This window comes from Mustela erminea, chromosome 16 (assembly GCF_009829155.1).
Source record: "Mustela erminea isolate mMusErm1 chromosome 16, mMusErm1.Pri, whole genome shotgun sequence".
Taxonomy (NCBI): Eukaryota; Metazoa; Chordata; class Mammalia; order Carnivora; family Mustelidae; genus Mustela; species Mustela erminea.
This window is the reverse complement of record NC_045629.1, coordinates 25,936,958-25,955,081: the sequence shown is the minus strand read 5'-3', so window position 1 is coordinate 25,955,081 and position 18,124 is coordinate 25,936,958. Positions and strand designations below refer to the sequence as shown.

At 37.9% G+C, this 18,124-nt stretch overlaps 1 protein-coding gene across 1 annotated transcript in view; it reads left to right on the top strand.

Moving 5' to 3' along the window:
• Positions 1 to 18,124, top strand: part of UBE2W (ubiquitin conjugating enzyme E2 W) — a 78,947-nt gene that overhangs the window by 18,858 nt on the left and 41,965 nt on the right. The window lies entirely within an intron of this gene.

Below are 18,124 nucleotides of genomic sequence, written 5' to 3'. Positions count from 1 at the left end.
TTAATTTAATTTTAATTTTTTAAGATTTTATTTATTTATTTGCTGGAGAGAGAGAGCATAGGCAGGTGGCCAGTAGGCAGAGGGGGAGGGAGAAGCAGGCTGCCTGCTGAGCAGAGGACCTGCTGTAGGGTGAGCTGAAGGCAGATGCTTAACTGACTGAGCCCCCCAGGTTCCCCATTTTAATTTTTAAATATTTTGTTTTGTACGTACACAACTCATGTCATTAAAAAGACAATGCCTTGGGCGCCTGGGTGGCTCAGTGGGTTAAGCCGCTGCCTTCGGCTCAGGTCATGATCTCAGGGTCCTGGGATCGAGTCCCGCATCGGGCTCTCTGCTCAGCAGGGAGCCTGTTTCCCTCTCTCTCTCTGCCTGCCTCTCCGACTACTTGTGATTTCTCTCTGTCAAATAAATAAATAAAATCTTTAAAAAAAAAATAAAAAAATAAAAATAAAAAGACAATGCCTTGACAGTTCCTTCCCTAGCCATTCTGAGTCAGTCCTTGATCCTAAATTCTAGATCCCATATTCTTCTCATAGGCATTTTACATATCATTTATTATCTTTTCCTCTTTTCTTGATTCTTTCTGTATTTACGCATATTTAAGTTCTTAAAAAATAAACACCTCCATCCACCACTTTTTTTTTTTTAAGATTTTATTTATTTATTTGACAGAGAGAGATCACAAGTATATGGAGAGGCAGGCAGAGAGAGAGAGAAGCAGGTTCCCTGCTGAGCAGAGAGCCCGATGTGGGACTCGATCCCAGGACCCTGAGACCATGACCTGAGCTGAAGGTAGCGGCTTTAACCCACTGAGCCACCCAGGCGCCCTCCATCCTCCACCACTTTTGCCAACTCTCTATTGCTCTTCCTCCTTTCATAACCAAACTTTTTTGAGAGTGACCTAGAAAAAAAGATTATGAAATAGACATACAAAAAAAAATTGAAAATCATAGGTGAATATTTAAATAATAAAATACCTAGCTTAAGAAAAAAAATTACCATTGGGATGCCTGGGTGTCTTAGTTGACTGGGTACCTGCCTGCCTTAGGCTCATTTCATGATCCTAGGGTTCTGGGAGGGAGTCCTGCATTGGGCTCCCTGCTTAGCGGGAAGCCTATATCTCCCTCTCCCACTCACCCTGCTTGTGTTCCCCCTCTCTCTGTCAAATAAATAAAATCTTTATTTTTTCAAAGGATTTTTTTTTTTTTTAAGATTTTATTTATTTGACAGCAGAAGTAGGCAGAGGGTCAGGGAGAGGGAGAAACAGGCTCTCTGCTTATCTAGGAGTGGACTTGATAGTTCGTACTCTGTCTTTGTTCAGTTTTACCATATGTCAGAAGTGGTTAAGTCAGTTTATGTTTTTCAGTAGTACAGGAGTCCCAGGGACACCTCATATTCTTCTGAGTTAAGTTTTGTAGATGGCATCTCATTGTGGTTCTATTTTGAATTCTTTGATAATAGGTCAAATATTATTTGTTTATGGACCATTTGTGTTTCCTTTTGTATGAAAGGCCTGTTGATTGTTTTTGATTCATTTGCCCTTTATCGATTACAGGCTAAATTCTTTTCCCAGTTTCAGATCTGGTTTTTCACTTTCACAGTATCTTGATGACCCCCCCCCAAAGTATTTGTCAGTGTTTTCCTTTTGTTCATACTTTCTGCATTTTGTTTAAGAAATCCTTTTCTACTCTGAGCTTGTGAAATTTATCAAAAATTTTGTCCCAAAATATTGTCTTCCAAAGTCTTATGGTTTAGCCTTTCACATGTAAGTCTTAATTTTTTCTTTTACTGCCTACCTAGTTTGTCTCAGTCCCATTTATTAAGAGCCTTTCCTGTTTGGTCATCAGTCAAATTTCCAAATAGTATGGGTAGCCATCTGGGCTCTCTTCTGTCCTATTTGGTCTATATGTATCCATACTTCACAGTTTATGGTGAAATCTTGATACCTAGCAGGGCTGGTCCTGCCATCTTGCAAATCTAGGTGTCTTTTCTTAAGCCAGACATTAAAGGAAATTTGCAAAATAATGCCATTCTTACAGTTTCTGTATCAGAGTTATCTTCATAAAATACTTGTATGTTATTATTTTTTTAAAGATTTTATTCATTTGTAATTTCATTTATTCACTTGAATAAATAAAATTCATTTATTCACTTGAGATCACAAGTAGGCAGAGAGGGAGGCAGAGAAGGTGGGGGAGCAGGCTCCCTGCCCAGCAGAGAGCCCGATGTGGGGCTCGATCCCAGGACCCTGAGATCATGACCTGAGCTGAAGGCAGAGGCTTAACCCACTGAGCCACCCAGGCACCCCAATACTTGTATGTTACTAAGCAAGAAGTTTATTTTTATTTTTAAGTGAATTAACAAACTTTAAAATTTTACAGTTGAAATTTCTAATACAGTAAGTGTTAATGCATATATTTGCCACATGTTAGCAAAAGCTTCTAAGACCAAAAAGTTCAAGGGCCATTGCTCTAAAGTAAACATTTAAAACTATAATATAGTTTATGTTAAGTACACTTTTAGCTGTATCTCATAACTTTCTTTTTTTTAAGATTTTATTTATTTATTTGACAGACAGAGATTACAAGTAGACCAGAGGCAGGCAGAGAGAGGAAGGGAAGCAGGCTCCCTGCTGAGCGGAGAGCCCGATATAGGGCTCCATCCCAGGACCCTGAGCCACTCAGGCACCCCTGTATCTCATAAGTTTTATAGGTAATATTTTGGTGATAATTTCTGAATATATTTTGTCTGTAATATGATTTCTTTTTTGATCATTGAATTGTTTAAAATTTCCAAATATATGTATTTTCTTCTAGTTCTTTTCGCTGCTTCTAACGGAACTGCATTGTGGTCAGAGGATGTGATTTGTATCATACAGTTCTTGGAAACTCATTCAGTTAGATTTTATGGCTTAATGGTGATCATTTCTTATAAATGTTTTATAAATGCTTGAGAAACTTTTTCTCTAGTTATTAGTAGCAGTGTTTTAGAAATGCTCTGTTGATGGGTGAGCAGATAAGACAATAGTAACTACTCTAGATATTTTAAAGCAGAGAGAGATTTAATTCAGGTATTGGTTATAAGGGAGTGGTTAGAACTAGAACTACAAAGCAAGGGGAGAGGTTTTAAGAGGAACAAAGGAGGTTTGTTTTCAAAAGATAGGGGCGTTGTACTGCTTAATGACTGGAACTGAAGAGCTTGAACTTGCTGAGTTGCTAGAGCTATTCTGAGAGTTACTGCTGTTGGTAGAAACCTGCTGCTCTTGACTTCCAACAGGAGACACCTTCTACTGAAGGTATTACCAGAACCAGGGATGGGGAATGGCATTTTTCTTACTTTTTTTCCCCCACTGCCTCCTGTTGGCAGAACCTACAAGGGAGTACCCTACAAGTGTAGTATCAGTCAGACAAAAAAGCCTGTAAACTACTTTTGCCAAAAAAGTAGTTTATAGGCTTTTTTTGTCTGATTGATTTGTCCATTACTTTGAGATATGTTAATAAAATTTCCTATTGTTAAGGTAGATTAATTTCCTTTGCTTATCTATTTTTGAGCCTGAGTTGGGTAATATACAAGTTCTGTGCTTTTGGTGAGTTGAACCTTTTGTCACTATATAGATTTCTTCTTTATCTCTGTTAGATTTTTGGCCTTAAAATTGGTTTTACTTGATACTAGTAAAGAATGTCAGCTTTCCTGTGGACTGGTATCCTTTTTTGTCCTTTGACTTTGAACCGTTTCTGTGCTTTTATGTTTTAGTTCTGTCTTTTTAAAAACCTCGTAACTATATATTTTCACCACCTCTTTAACTTTCTTTACCATTTAAAGAACTTCATCTAATTTTTTTAATGGGTAACTGATATCGTGGAATTTAATTCATTTTGTAATTTAATTCATTTTGCTATTCATTTGGCCTGCTTTTTATCTGTATCTTTGTCTTTCCCTTAGGATTGATTTATTTTTCCTTTTTCTCATTTTGTTTTTCCCACTTGTTTTAAAGATATAACTCCTGTTCTTTTAGGAGTTGCCCTAGCTATTTTTTGCATTTATTTAAAAAAAAATTTTTTTAATTTTTTATAAATATATAATGTATTGTTAGCCCCAGGGGTACAGGTCTGTGAATCGCCAGGTTTACACACACAACAGCACTCACCATAGCACGTACCCTCCCCATTGTCCATAACCCCACCACCCTCTCCCTACCCCCCTCACCCCAGCCCCCCTCAGTTTGTTTTGTGACATTAAGAGTCTCTTATGGTTTGTCTCCCTCCCGATCCCATCTTCTTTCATGTATTCTTTACCTCACCCTCAACCCCCCCAACGTTGCATCTCCACTTCCTCATATCAGGGAGATCATATGATAGTTGTCTTTCTCCGATTGACTTACTTTGCTAAGCATGATACGCTCTAGTTCCATCCATGTTGTCGCAAATGGCAAGATTTCATTTCTTTTGATGGCTGCATAGTATTCCATTGTGTATATATACCACATCTTCCTTATCCATTCATCTGTTGATGGATATCTAGGCTCTTTCCATAGTTTGGCTATTGTGGACATTGCTGCTATAAACATTCGGGTGCACATGCCCCTTCGGATCACTACATTTGTAGTGCAATACCCAGTAGTGCAATCGCTGGGTTGTAAGGTAGCTCTATTTTCAACTTTTTGAGGAACTTCCATGCTGTTTTCCAGAGTGGTTGCACCAGCTTGCATTCCCACCAACAGTATAGGAGAGTTCCTCTTTCTCTGCATCCTCGCCAGCATCTGTCATTTCCTGACTTGTTAATTTTAGCTGTTCTGACTAGTGTGAGTTGATACCTCATTGTGGTTTTGATTTGTATTTCCCTGATGCTGAGTGATGTGGAGCACTTTTTCATGTGTCTTTTGGCCATCTGTATGTCTTCTTTGCAGAAATGTCTGTTTGTGTCTTCTGCCCATTTCTTGATTGGATTATTTGTTCTTTGAGTGTTGCGTTTGCTAAGCTCTTCATAGATTTTGGATACTAGCCCTTTATCTGATAGTCGTTTGTAAATATCTTCTCCCATTCTGTCAGTTGTCTTTTGATTTTGTTAACTGTTTCCTTTGCTGTGTGAAAGCTTTTGATCCCAGTAGTCCCAGTAGTTAATTTTTGCCCTTGTTTCCTTAGCCTTTGGCGATGTTCCTAGGAAGAAGTTGCTGTGGCTGAGGTCGAAGAGGTTTTTGCATTTGTTTTATTGTTGTTATTCTTGTTTGTGTGTTTTTTAAGATTTATTTATTTATTTGACAGAGATCACAAGTAGGTGGGGCAGGGCGGTTGGGGAGCAGGCTTCCTGCTGAGCAGAGTGACTGCTGATGCCCAGCTCCATCCTAGGACCCTGAGATGCTGACCTGATCTGAAGGCAGAGGCTTAACCCACTGAGCCACCCAGGAGCCCTGTTATTATTGCTTTTATTCCAGACTTTTTGTTAATGAAAATGTCAAACATGAAGAAAAGTAGAAAAGATAGTAATCACTACCTCCTTCTCCTGCTCTCCAAAAGTTAACACTATCTTGACTTTCTAACACCATCGATTACTTTGTTGGTGAGCTTTACGTAAATGAAATTATATGATACGTACTCTTTCCTTTGTCTGACCTCATTTGGTCAACATTTGTTTATAAGATGATTCATGTTTTGTGTGGAACTGATTCATTTTTATTGAAGTGTATAAATAGACCATAAATTAATTACCCATTTTACTGTTGATAAACTGTTCCTAGTTGGGCCTATCATGAATAATGCCACTATAAACATTCTTATGCATGTGTTCTGTTTTCATACATATGTTGGATAAATACCTTGGGATGGAAATGGTGGGTGAGTTGTAGTTTATATTCAGATTTACAAAATGCCAAATGGTTTGTCATTAGTGATATCTAATTTAATGTCTATAGTTATCAAAACCTAAAGCTTACCAATGTTGATTATACTGAAATTAAAATAATAAAACAGCAATCGTTGTCTTTAAAAAAAATAAAGCTTATGAATATTTGTACTCTTATTCATGACCCTAAGATCAAGAGTTGCATGTTCTACTGACTGAGCCCGCCAAGCACCCCTGTTGCCACTCTTCTCAAAAAAAAAGTGACCTTCAGATGATTTTAACTCCCCATCACATGTCTTCCAATTTATGTGTTGATTGCCCTGTATCTTGGTTTTGTCCTGTTTTAATCTTACCAATTGATATTTTGAGCTCATATCTTTTATTGAAATCTAAAATCTAAAAAAGAAGTTTAGAAACCAAAATTTATGTGTAAGTTGACTACAGATCTTTCTAGTGGTGAGACCTGACCTGAATGATCATGAGACTGCATAGTCTTGAAAGAAATCACATGTACTGTAAATGTACATGACTGTAAATATTTACCTGCCTAAGTGCTAAATCCTAATTTGCTTGATGGGGTGCTGCTTTATGACATTCTTGACATTGTTATTTTTATAAAATCAAAAATTTCTTGATTTTGAAACACATCAGGTCCCAAGAGTTTTTCCATAAGGAATCCTGGGCCTATATTATTTTATATTCAGTGTTCAGATTTACTCACATATTTATTTTTCCTTACCATTCCTTCTTGGATCTTAAACTTGTCATTTGGGATCATTTTCCAGAAGGAAGTCAAGATTTATTTTATAGTTGGTTACTGTTTGGTGGTAAACTTGTTTTGTCTGAAAGTAGCTTTATTTCACCTGTGATCCTGAAACTTAGTTTTGCTTGATATAAGAGCCAAAATTGCCTGTTGTTTTCACTTTAAAGATAAAATTCCACTGTTTTCTAAGTTGTAATGTTACCCGTCCTTATTGTTACTTTTATAAAATGATAGCCATCAGCCTAGTTTCTGTATCTTTGTGGGTAATCTGTCTTTTCTTTCTGGATTTAGGATTAGCTCTTTTTAGTTGATATTCTTTGCGTTTTTAAAGTTTGAAATTCTTTTTATTTACGCTGTTGGAATTCATTGGGTTTCTATGACCTGAGGATTGATATCTTCAGCAACTTTTTAGGAAATTCTCCATCATTATCTCTTTATAAATGTTGACGCTTATTCTCTTTTGTCTTATTTCATACTTTTATCCCTGTTTCTCTGTTACATTTCTGGATAAACTCTTCAGATTATTGTCTAGGTACTAATTTAATCTCTTATTTAATCTGTCCATTGAATTTTTTTAAAGTTGTATTTAGATACAACTTACATGCCATAAAATTGACCGTTTAAAGTGTAGAGTCAATGGTTTTTAGTATATGTACCTACTTGTGTACCTGTTCCCATAATTTAATATTAGAATATTTTTGTCATCCCCAAAAGAAAAATTGTACCCATAAGCACTCACTCTTTATCACTTCTCTCCCCACTCTGTCTCCTTCGGGCAGACACCAGTCTACTTTCTGTATCTGTAACTTGCCTGTTCTGGATATTTCATATAAATGGTATTATGTATGTAGTCTTTTGTGACAGATTTGTTTGACTTAGCATAATGTTTTTGCGGTTCATCCATGTTACAGCATTTGTCAGTACTTCGCTCTTTTTTATGGTCAAATAACATTCTGTTGTCTGGACACACTTGCTTACCTACTTGTCAGTTAATGGACATTGGGTTGCTTCCTCTTTTTGGCTATTGTGAATAATGCTGCTCTCAGTATTTGTGTGCTGGTTCTTACGTGGATATGTTTTCATCCATTGAGCCCTTAAATTTATTTTTTAATTATATGAGAAATCACTTCTACATTCTTGCTGTAAAAGTCCTAGTATAATAATGCAAATAGGACTGTCTTCTTTCTCCTCCATTTCCACTGCTTCGAGGGGACTGCTGTAAAATGGTTGTGCTTCCTTCTGACCTCCTTTTATGCATTTACATAACATTTGTATAAATAAAATTTTTTTAAGATCTTATTTGTCAGAGAGAGAAAGAGAAAGCACAAGCAGGGGGAACAACAGGCAGAGGGAGAAGTAGGCTCCTGACCAAGTAAAGAGCCAGATGTGGGACCACCCCCAGGCATCATGACCTGAGCGGAAGGCAGAGACTTAACCAACTGAGCCACCAATGCATCCCAAATCTCTTGCTTTTGTTTTAACATAAAGAAATTATATATATTTTGAGCCTTGCTTTTTAAAATATTTTTAACATTTAAATTTCACTTACCATGATAGTGTATTATAAGTTTCTGAGGTTATTTAGTGATTCTCAGTTGCATGTAACACCCAGTGCTTCGTATATCAAGTGCCCGTCACCCATTTATCCCATCCATCCACCCATCTCCTCTCCAGCAACTGTTTTCCTATGTTCATCTGTTTTGTTTCTTAAATTCCACATATGAGTGAAATCATATGATAATTGTCTTTCTCTGACTTCTTTCACTTAGCATAATGCCCCCTAGTTCCATCCATATCATTGCAAATGGCAAGATTTCATTCTTTCTGATAGTTGAGTATACATATACCTATACCACATCTTTTTTTTTTTTTTTTAAAGATTTTATTTATTTGAGAGAGAATGAGCTGCCAGGGGAGTGGAGAGGGCATGCACAAGCAAGGGGGCGGGGCAGAGGGAAAAGCAGACTCCCCACTGAGCAGGGAGCCCAACTCAGGGCTTTATCCTAGGACCCTGAGATCATGACCTGAGCCAAAGGCCACCACTTACCCAACTGAGCCACCTAGGCACCCCTATACCACATCATATCCATTCATTTGTTGATGGACATCTGGGTTCATTCCATATTTTGGCTGTTATGGCTCTATTTTTAACTTTTTGAGGAACCTCCATGCTGTCTTCCAGAGTGGCTGCACCAGTTTGCGTTCCTACCAGCAATGTAAAAGGGTTCCCCTTTCTCCACATCCTCACCACCATTTGTTGTTTCCTGAGTTGTTAATTTTAGCCGTTCTGACTGGCATGAGGTGATATCTCATTGTGGTTTTGATTTGTATTTCCCTGATTAAGGCTTGCTTTTTATTCTTCAGTATATTTTAGGGTTCTTTTGTTAGTACACATAATTCTTAGTGGTTGCTTAGCCTTACTTCCATATGACATAATTTGTGTAATTTAGCTATTGATAGACATACACATATATTGTTTCTGGATTTTGTACTTGCAAATAGTGAATTAGTTCAATTAATTAATTAATTAAAATTATTAATTTGTTTTGAAACATCTTAGTAAAGACAAAAAACATTATGTGCCAGGCAGTTTTGAATGCTAGGAACACAAAGATAAATAGACATTATTTCGAGATTCTCACAAGCAAAATTGTTGCCTCAAAGGGATTGAAAAGTTTTTTTCCTCAAGGACTTATATTTGCTTCTGCCAGTTGCCTGACATTACTTCTTTTTTTAACAATGATTCTTTTTTTTTTAATATTTTTATTTATTTATTTGATAGAGATCACAAGTAGGCAGAGAGGCAGGCGGGGGGAGGGGGAAGCAGGCTCCCCGCTGAGTGGGCTCAATCCCAGGACCCTGACCGGAGCTGAAGGCAGAAGCTTAAACCACTGAGCCACCCAGGCGCCCCCTGACATTACTTCTTGGGCCACTTTTGATTAAATTCTTGCGTAAGATGGCAGGAATTCATACTATGAACCCACCTGAGTGTCCGCTTAAGGTTAAGACATTTCATGGTAGAAGTTCATTCTTTCTCTGCCCATTGCTCTGTTCAAAACAGGGAAATTTCTGTGCCCTGTATCTTAACTTACCCTTATGTTGAAGAGTTTTTAGTCTTCTTTCCTTGCTTTTTGGTCTTGCCCTTCCTTGGGTTCGGTGGAAGTCCCCAAGGTGACATCCAGCTATGATCCTTTTTTTTTTTTTTAAAGATTTTATTTATTTATTTGACAGAGAGAGATCACAAGTAGGCAGAGAGGCAGGCAGAGGGGGAAGGGGAAGCAGGCTCTCTGCTGAGCCGAGAGCCCGATGCGGGACTTGATCCTAGGACCCTGAGATCATGACCTGAGCCGAAGGCAGCGGCTTAACCCACAGAGCCACCCAGGCGCCCCAGCCATGATCCTTTTATTTCAGGATTCCTACACTCACTTTTTGCTTTTTTTTTTTTTTTTTTTTTTTTTTGACAGAGATCACAAGTAGGCAGAGAGGGAGAAGCAGGCTCCCTGCTGCGCAGAGAGCCTAAAGCGGGGCTTGATCCCAGGACCTGAGATCATGACCCCAGCCGAAAGCAGAGGCTTCAGCCCACTGAGCCACCCAGGTGCCCCTCACTTTTTGCTTTTTATAGAATTTTTTAGAGTATTGGCTCTGCCATTCTGCTGAAAAAGAAATTGTTTAGTTTTTAAAACACATCCTTCTTTTGGTTTTCAGCTTACCATGATCCTGGTTTCTTTCTTTGATCACTCCTCCCCTTTTAGGCACTACTGTACCCCAAAAGCATGTGGAAATTATTACATATTTATCTTTCTTTAGGCTGTGGGATGTTTTTAAGAAGAGGAATCTTTAAGTCTTGTCACATTTGCATTCCGGTCTGATGGAGGCTTTCCATTTCCAAAAAGGGGACAAAGTTTCAACAAGTAACTGTTAGGCACCAAGGTCTGTAGAAGTGTATTTAGAATTCAGTAGGAAAGAAAATGTTTCCTTAATTTGCATGAATCAAATTCTGCTTCATTTTAAAATAAGGTAAGATCATTTCATTGCCTGCCTCTCACCCTGAAAGAACAAAGAGAGCCATTATAATTGTTTAATGTTGGGGAAAAATAGTAGTAGTTTGATACTGTATGATAGTAATGTGTATAGTAATCTTGTTTTTATTCCATTATGTTCCTTTATTGATAACCTTCCACTTCCTCTTGGTTGGTAGATGAAATGAGAGAAAGGCATTGTTAGCCATTTCACATACAGTTGCATTAGCAACCATTGACATTTATCTCTAAGCTTTTAATGTTTTTTTTTTCTGTTTTTCCCTAACCTAAATAAGGATTTTTTTACCTTTTATTTAAAAAAAAAAAATACACATTTATTTATTTATTTATTTATTTATTTATTTATTTTAGAGCGAGAGAAAGACCATGCGCGGGAGGTGGGGTTGTGGTCAGGGCAGAAATCTCAAGCAGATGCCCTGCTGAGCGCAGAGCCTGAGCTGGGGCTAGATCTCACAACTCTGAGATCACAACCTGAGCCGAAATCAAGAGTTGGATGCTTTACCTATGGAGCCACCTAGGTGCCCCAGAATTTTTACTCTTTAGAATACAGGCATACTTCAGAGATACTGTGGATTTGGTTTAGACCACTGCATCAAAGCAAATATCATAATAAAGTCAGATGTATTTTCTGGTTTCCCAGTGCATATAAAAGTTATATTTATACTATATTATAGTCTTAAGTATGCAGTAACAGTATGTCTGAAAAAAACAGTGTGCATAGGATAATTGAAAAATACTTTTCAATTTCAATTGAAAAATAATTTTCAAGCACCTGGGTGGCTCAGTTGTTAAGCACCTGCCTATGGCTCAGGTCATAATCCCAGGGTCCTGGGATTGAGACCTGCATCAAGACCTGCATCAGGCTCTCTGCTCAGCGGGAAGCCTGATTCTCCCTCTCCAACTCCCCCTGCTTGTGTTCCCTCTCTTTCTGTCTTTCTATGTCAAATAACTAAATGAAAATCTTTGAAAAGAAAAGAAAAATACTTTACTGCTCAAGAATGCTGACCACCATTGAGCTCTTAGTGAATTGTAATCTTTTTGCTGGTGGAGGTTCTTGTCTTGCTGTTGATGGTCACTGACTGTTCAGGGTTTTAGGTGCTGAAGGTGGGGTTGGCTGTGGCAATTTCTTAAAATAAGACAAGAGTGAAATTTGCCATATCAATCAACTCTTCCTTTCAGGAACTATTTCTGTGTTTAACAGTATCTGACCCACAGTAGAACTTTTTCAAAATAGGAATCAATCCTTTCAGACCCTACCACTGCTTTATTAACTAAGTTTATGTAGTACTCTGAATCCTTTCTTATTTCAACAATTGTCACAGCATCTTTACCAGTAGATTCCATCTCAAGAAACCACTTTCTTCGTTCATCTATAAGAAGCAACTCGTCATCCATTCAAATTTTATCATGAGATACAGCAGTTCTGTCACATCTTCAGGCTCCACTTCTAATTCTACTTTTGCTGTTTCTACCACATTTGCAGTTACTTCCTCCACTGAATTCTTGAACCCCTTAGAGTCATCCATGAGGATTGGAATCAACTACACTCCTGCTAGTGTTGATATTTTGACCTCATCCTGTGAATTACACATGTCCTTAATGGAACCTAGAAGAGTAAATCCTTTCCAGAAGATTTTCAGTTTGCTTTGACCAGATGCATCAGAGGAATCAACTCTATTGGAACTGTATCTTACGAAATGTGTTTAAATAATGAAACTTGAAAGTCAGAATTAGTCCATGATCTATGACTGCAGAATAGATGTTATGTTAGCTGGCATGAGAACAACATTAATCTCTTCGAACGTCTCCATCAGAGCTCTTGGGTGACTAGGTACATTGTCAGTGAGGAGCAGTATTTTGAAAGGAATCTTCCCTGAGCAGTTGGTCTCAAGAGTAGACTTAAAATATTCAGTAAACTGTTGTAAACAGACGTGCTGTCATCCAGGCTTTGTTGTTCTGTTTACAGAACAGAGGGAAAGTAGATTCAGCATAATTCTGAAGGGCTCTAGGATTTTTGGAATCATCAATGAGCATTGACTTCAGCTTAAAGTCCACAGCTGTGTTAGTCCCTAACAAGAGTCAGCCTGTCCTTTGAAGCTTTTGAAGCCAGCCATTGACTTACGTTCTCTAGCTATGGAAGTTTTAGATGGCATTTTCTTCTAATAGAAGACAGTTTCATCTCCATTGAAACTCTGTTGTTTAGTGAACCACCCTCGTTAATTATCTTAGCTGGATCTTCTGGAGAACTTGCCACTTCACCTTGCACTTTCATGTTATGGAACCAGCTTCTTTTCTTTCCTTAAACCTTATGAACCAGTCTCTGCCAGCTTCAGACCTTTCTTCTGTAGCTTCCTCACCTTTCTTAGATTTCACAGATTTAAAGAGTTAGTGCCTATCTCTGGATTAGGCTTTGGTTGAAGGGGCTCTTGTGGCTGTTTTGATCAATCCAGACCAGTTAGACTTTGTCCGTATCATCAATAAGGCTGTTTAACTTCTTACCACTTGTGTATTCACTGAGTTAGCACTTTCAGTTTCCTGTATGAACTTTTATGTTGCATTCACAACTGGCATCTTGGTGCATTTCATTCGATGTAGTATTTTTCAGCTTAAACAGTAGTGTGCATTGTGGAACAACCATAGTAGTATTAAAAAAAAAAATACTATCATACCCATCATCCTCAGCTGTGTAAAAAAAAGCAAAAACTGGAATAATATTTAACAGTGGACATTGATGAAAATGACAGTAGCTGAAGAGGCAGAGATCACATCGTTAGGATAATACTTTATGGTTAAGCCTGTGCTACACAAAGTGTGGTGTGTGGACCTGGTACCAGGCCATGCTTCCCATTGAATGAGGAGTTGGAGAAATTCTCCTTGATAATTTAATAACATATTTCTCCAGCTGGTTTCAGTGAGGCAGTAGATTATAGTTTAAGAACACGTGAAGCAATAAATGTTTGTAGTATTGATACTATCACTGAAGATGATTAGGGTTAAACAAAAATAATGTGGCGTATCCACCAAAAGTAAACAGCCTCTTTTGTTAGGTAATGAAGGGTGGGGTTGAGTCATTTGCATTCATGGCTGATCTACCAAGCCAGAGCCACTGAAAAGCCAAACCAGTTTGGTGGTGGTGGTGGTGGTGGTGGTTTATGTAGGCTCCCCACCCAATGTGGGGCTTAAATTTACCACCCTGAGATCAAAAGTCGCAGGTTCTACTGTCTGCCAGTGAGGTGCCTCAAGCCAAATCAGTTCTGAAAGTGTTCATAAGCATTGCTTCTCAAGGTATCTAGATGTATCAAGATCTTTCTTATTGAGTATATAAATCCACCAGGATCTCTCACAGCTCAAATTCCTGAGTCGTCCAGACTCGAGCCAACATAAAATGAGGCTTAGATATGAGTTTTCGGATTTATTCTATGTTTGAGGTGCTTCCAAACATTTAGGTTCTGGGCCTGGCTGTTTTTGATGGACAAGAAGAGAAAAAGAAATTCTCTTGCTAGTAACTTCAGGCCTTTTAGTCAGGGAGGAGAAGATGTCTGTGTACTGCTGTTATGTAAATTCTGGAAATAAAGTGTATTTTTAAAGATTGAGATCATGTATTTTTGGTTAGGTGTTAAATATTGAAAAAATAATCATTTTAGCCATATTCAACTTACTCAGAAATTAAACTTTTATTAATATAATGTTCATAGATTTTTAAATGTACATTTAAAAAATATTTAAACATCTGGAATCGATATCTTACCAATGGTGTTTAATTGGCAGCAGTTTTCCTTTTCTGGTGTTCTGTAAGATAATGGTGCATCTTATGATGATGTTTCTTAGATTCAGAGAACATGGTACATTTGCAATATACGTAATTAGTTTTCCCATACCTCACCAGTTTAGGTACAGAAAAGGGTGATATTTGGTCAAGAACCACTAGAACTCTAATTTCTTGGCTTCTTCCTCACCCAGTGGTTTCTGGGTAGTTTCCTGCTTCTTTGGTTACAGTAGTTACCTTTTGCAGCTATTTCCCATTATTTCCAGTTACCTCATTCTGTAGCTGCCATTTTCAGCATTGTCTGGGAAAGCTGACCACATTGCCATGCTATAGTTTTCACAACGAGTGGTATCATTGCTTTTGTGAGTGTTTCTCTTCTGCTTTCCCTAAGCTTTGTCTTCCAAATTAGGAGCTGAATACCTCCTCATGAGATAATAGCTTTCTGTTGATTGAGGCTACATAGTGTGATCTCTAGTTTACAGTCGTTCTTCATATCCTCAAGTGAGTAGGAATTATTTTTTTATTTTTACATCAAATTTTTTAGTATATGTGCTGCCGAAGCGAGCACATCAAATTTTTTAGATCTTTCTCTTTTAGCTTCTGGTTCCACATTCAGGAAACTCAGAATCAGTTTCTTTCCGCCCCCCCCCCTTTTTTTTGTTTTGTTTTCTTTTTGAGTATAACTGATTAGAACCAGTTGCTTAGAAGATCCAGTGGACCCTTGAGAGAACCGATTGGTTACTTAAAGACATGTTGGGGCACCTGGGTGGCTGAGTCAGTTAAGTATCTGACTTTGACTCAGGTTTTGATCTCAGAGTCCTGGGATTGGGCTCTGTGTTCAGTGAGGAGTCCGCTGCTTGCTTTCCCTCTGCCTCTGCCTGCATGTGCGCAGGCAGGCACACTCTCTCTCAAACAAAGTCTTTTTAAAAAATAAATAAATAAATGTCCTGCCTTCTCCAATGAATTACTGTTTCGTTTCTTTTCTCTCTCTCTCTCTTTTTTTTTTTTTTTTTGGATTTTATTTATTTATTTGACAGAGATCACAAGTAGGCAGGGCGGGGGGGTGGGGAGCAGGCTCCCTGCCGAGCAGAGAGCCCAATGCAGGGCTTGATCTCAGGCCTCAGATCATGACTGAGCCGAAGGCAGAGGCTTAACGCACTGAGCCACCCTGGTGCCCCAGGAGGCCAGTAATCTTAGCATGTGAGCTTCTGAATTGGGCTGTTCACAGTATGGCAAATGATTCTACAGAGAGTGACCAAAATGTAAGCCATAGTCTTTTAGAACCTAATCTTGGGAGTAACATTGTTTCTGCTATATTCTGTTGGTCACTGACAGTTTTGGTACAGTGTGGGAAGGAACTACAGAAAAATGTGAATATAAGGAAACAGAGTTAATTGGAGATTGCTCTTGGAGTTTGGTCATCACAAGTCTCTTGAGAACATGTAAGGAGTAGTATCAGGGTGTGGAAAACATTTCTTTTTTGTATCACTATATTCAGGAGACCTAGGGTTAATTATGCCAGTAAAATTCTTCATGGCTTACCTTTTTATCCTCCTGTTTCAATTAGTAGCTATGCAAATAAACTTCCCTTGATTTGATAATAGGATTGCTTTCCCTGTTTCAGTGAGGTTCTCAAGATCCCCAAAATGTGGTTATTGAAACAAGATTTTTCCAAGATGCTTTACACTAAGGGGGTTCCGTTACTTTTGGAAGCCTCTGTGTTATCTTCTTCCCCTTGGAGAATCATGTGCTAGTTAGTATATTAGAAGTCTCTGAGTGGAACCTGGGTGGCTCAGTGGGTTAAAGCCTCTGCCTTTGTCTCAGGTCATGATCCCAGGGTCGTGGGGTCAAGCCCCACATCGGGCTCTCTGCTCAGCTTCCTCCTCTTTCTCTGCCTGCTTCCTCCTCTTTCTCTGCCTGCTTGTGATCTGTCAAATAAATAAATAAAATCTTAAAAAAAATAAAAATAAAAAAGAAGTCTCTGAGAAGGCCTGCATTGAAGAAAATAGTTTCTCCATTTTGTACCCAGTGTTTTTAAAAATGTACTTGATCACTGAATCACTATATTGTATACCTGTTAATATAACACTGTATGTTAACGATACTGGAATTAAAATTAAAAACTTAATAAAGGGGCGCTTGGGTGGCTCAGTGGGTTAAAGCCTCTGCCTTCAGCTCAGGTCATGATCTCAGAGTCCTGGGATCGGGCCCCGCATCGGGCTCTCTGCTCAAGCAGGGAGCCTGCTTCCTTCTCTCTCTCTCTTCCTGCCTCTCTGCCTACTTGTGATCTCTGTCTGTCAAATAAATAAATAAAAATCTTTAAAAAAAAAAACTTAATAAAAACATTTACTTGATCATATAAGCCACATTTGTTATTGTAAGTGGAATAAATTAAAAACCTTGTTCTAACAAAAATTTATCACAATTACATTCCTTTATTCAAAACAAGTTATTTAGGCAGGCAGCTTTTTTTTACATTTCAGGTAGTTAAAATTTTTCTTAAGTACTTTTCAGTTTGTAATTATTTTACATCTTGGGAGGCAACTGACGTCAGAAATTGCAAGTAGCCGATACTTTATTTTCATTGTTATTAGCAATTGTGATATTGCAAGATCCAAGGGAAGTTTTCATTCTTGGCCATTTAAAGGGCCATTTAGGAGATTTTGTTTTGTTTTGTTTTGTATTGGGTTTTTTGGGTAATTTGTATTGATTTATTAGCAAATGTTTTTGAGCATGTTTTAGGCCCTGGGTTTGCTGTGATCAACAACATTGTCCATCCTCCTTGTAAGGAGGCAGCCAGACAAATGTAAGAACATAATTGCAGAAGGGCTGCAGAGAACAAAGCAAAGACATGATGGTCCATAGATAGCTAGCTGTCTGTGGGTCAAGTATGTGCCTATTAATAGGTTCTTGTGCAGTAGTTCTCAAGAAAGAAGGGAGAAGTTTTCTAACCTGTAATGGTGTTGGATGATGTTAAGCTTACTTGAAAGTATCCAGCATTGAAAAGATCTAGAAACATGCTATATTGTTAGTAATATTTCATTGTCCAGAAAAACTACAAGCTAGCTTTTAAATGGAGAATTGTTGAGTTCTGAACAGATATCCATGCTTGTTTACTTTAATGCAAGAAAAGATGCTCATTAAGAGTCTTTATAGTGTTACATCAATTCTAATAACATTAGTTATTTGGTTTTTAAACCCATAAGCTGTGGGCTTCTGTGGTTTTTGTGTTGCTTTGTTGTATACTGGGAAAGACTGTCCACTAGTGATTACATGGGAAGAGTTGAGCAATAAAAACTGTATAAACAAGAATGTAAAATATAGCCATTTGGGGGCATCTAATGTGTGGAAAAATAACTATATCTCAGGTCCTGACATTATATTCTGGAATTGAAAGTTTGTGTGTAGGTATCCTATTTAAAAATGAAAACAAATATGGGCTGTAAATTGTAAATTAAAATTATTCAAAACATTTTCAAAAGGCTTTTTGCATATGTGGTTACTGTATAGTTTTTTGGCAAGCTTGTATGTCTAAAGTGACATTTTTTAAGGATGATGGAGAAGTGTGGTTTTTATAATTGGAAAGTAGTAAAGGAAACACTGCTGAAACTTTTAAGCAGTTATAATCTGGGCTGAGATCTTATAACCTCAGTGGAGTAACAGTGATGTTTTGTAGGTAGTGGTCTGCTTTTCGTAACCACTTAACAGCATCATTGT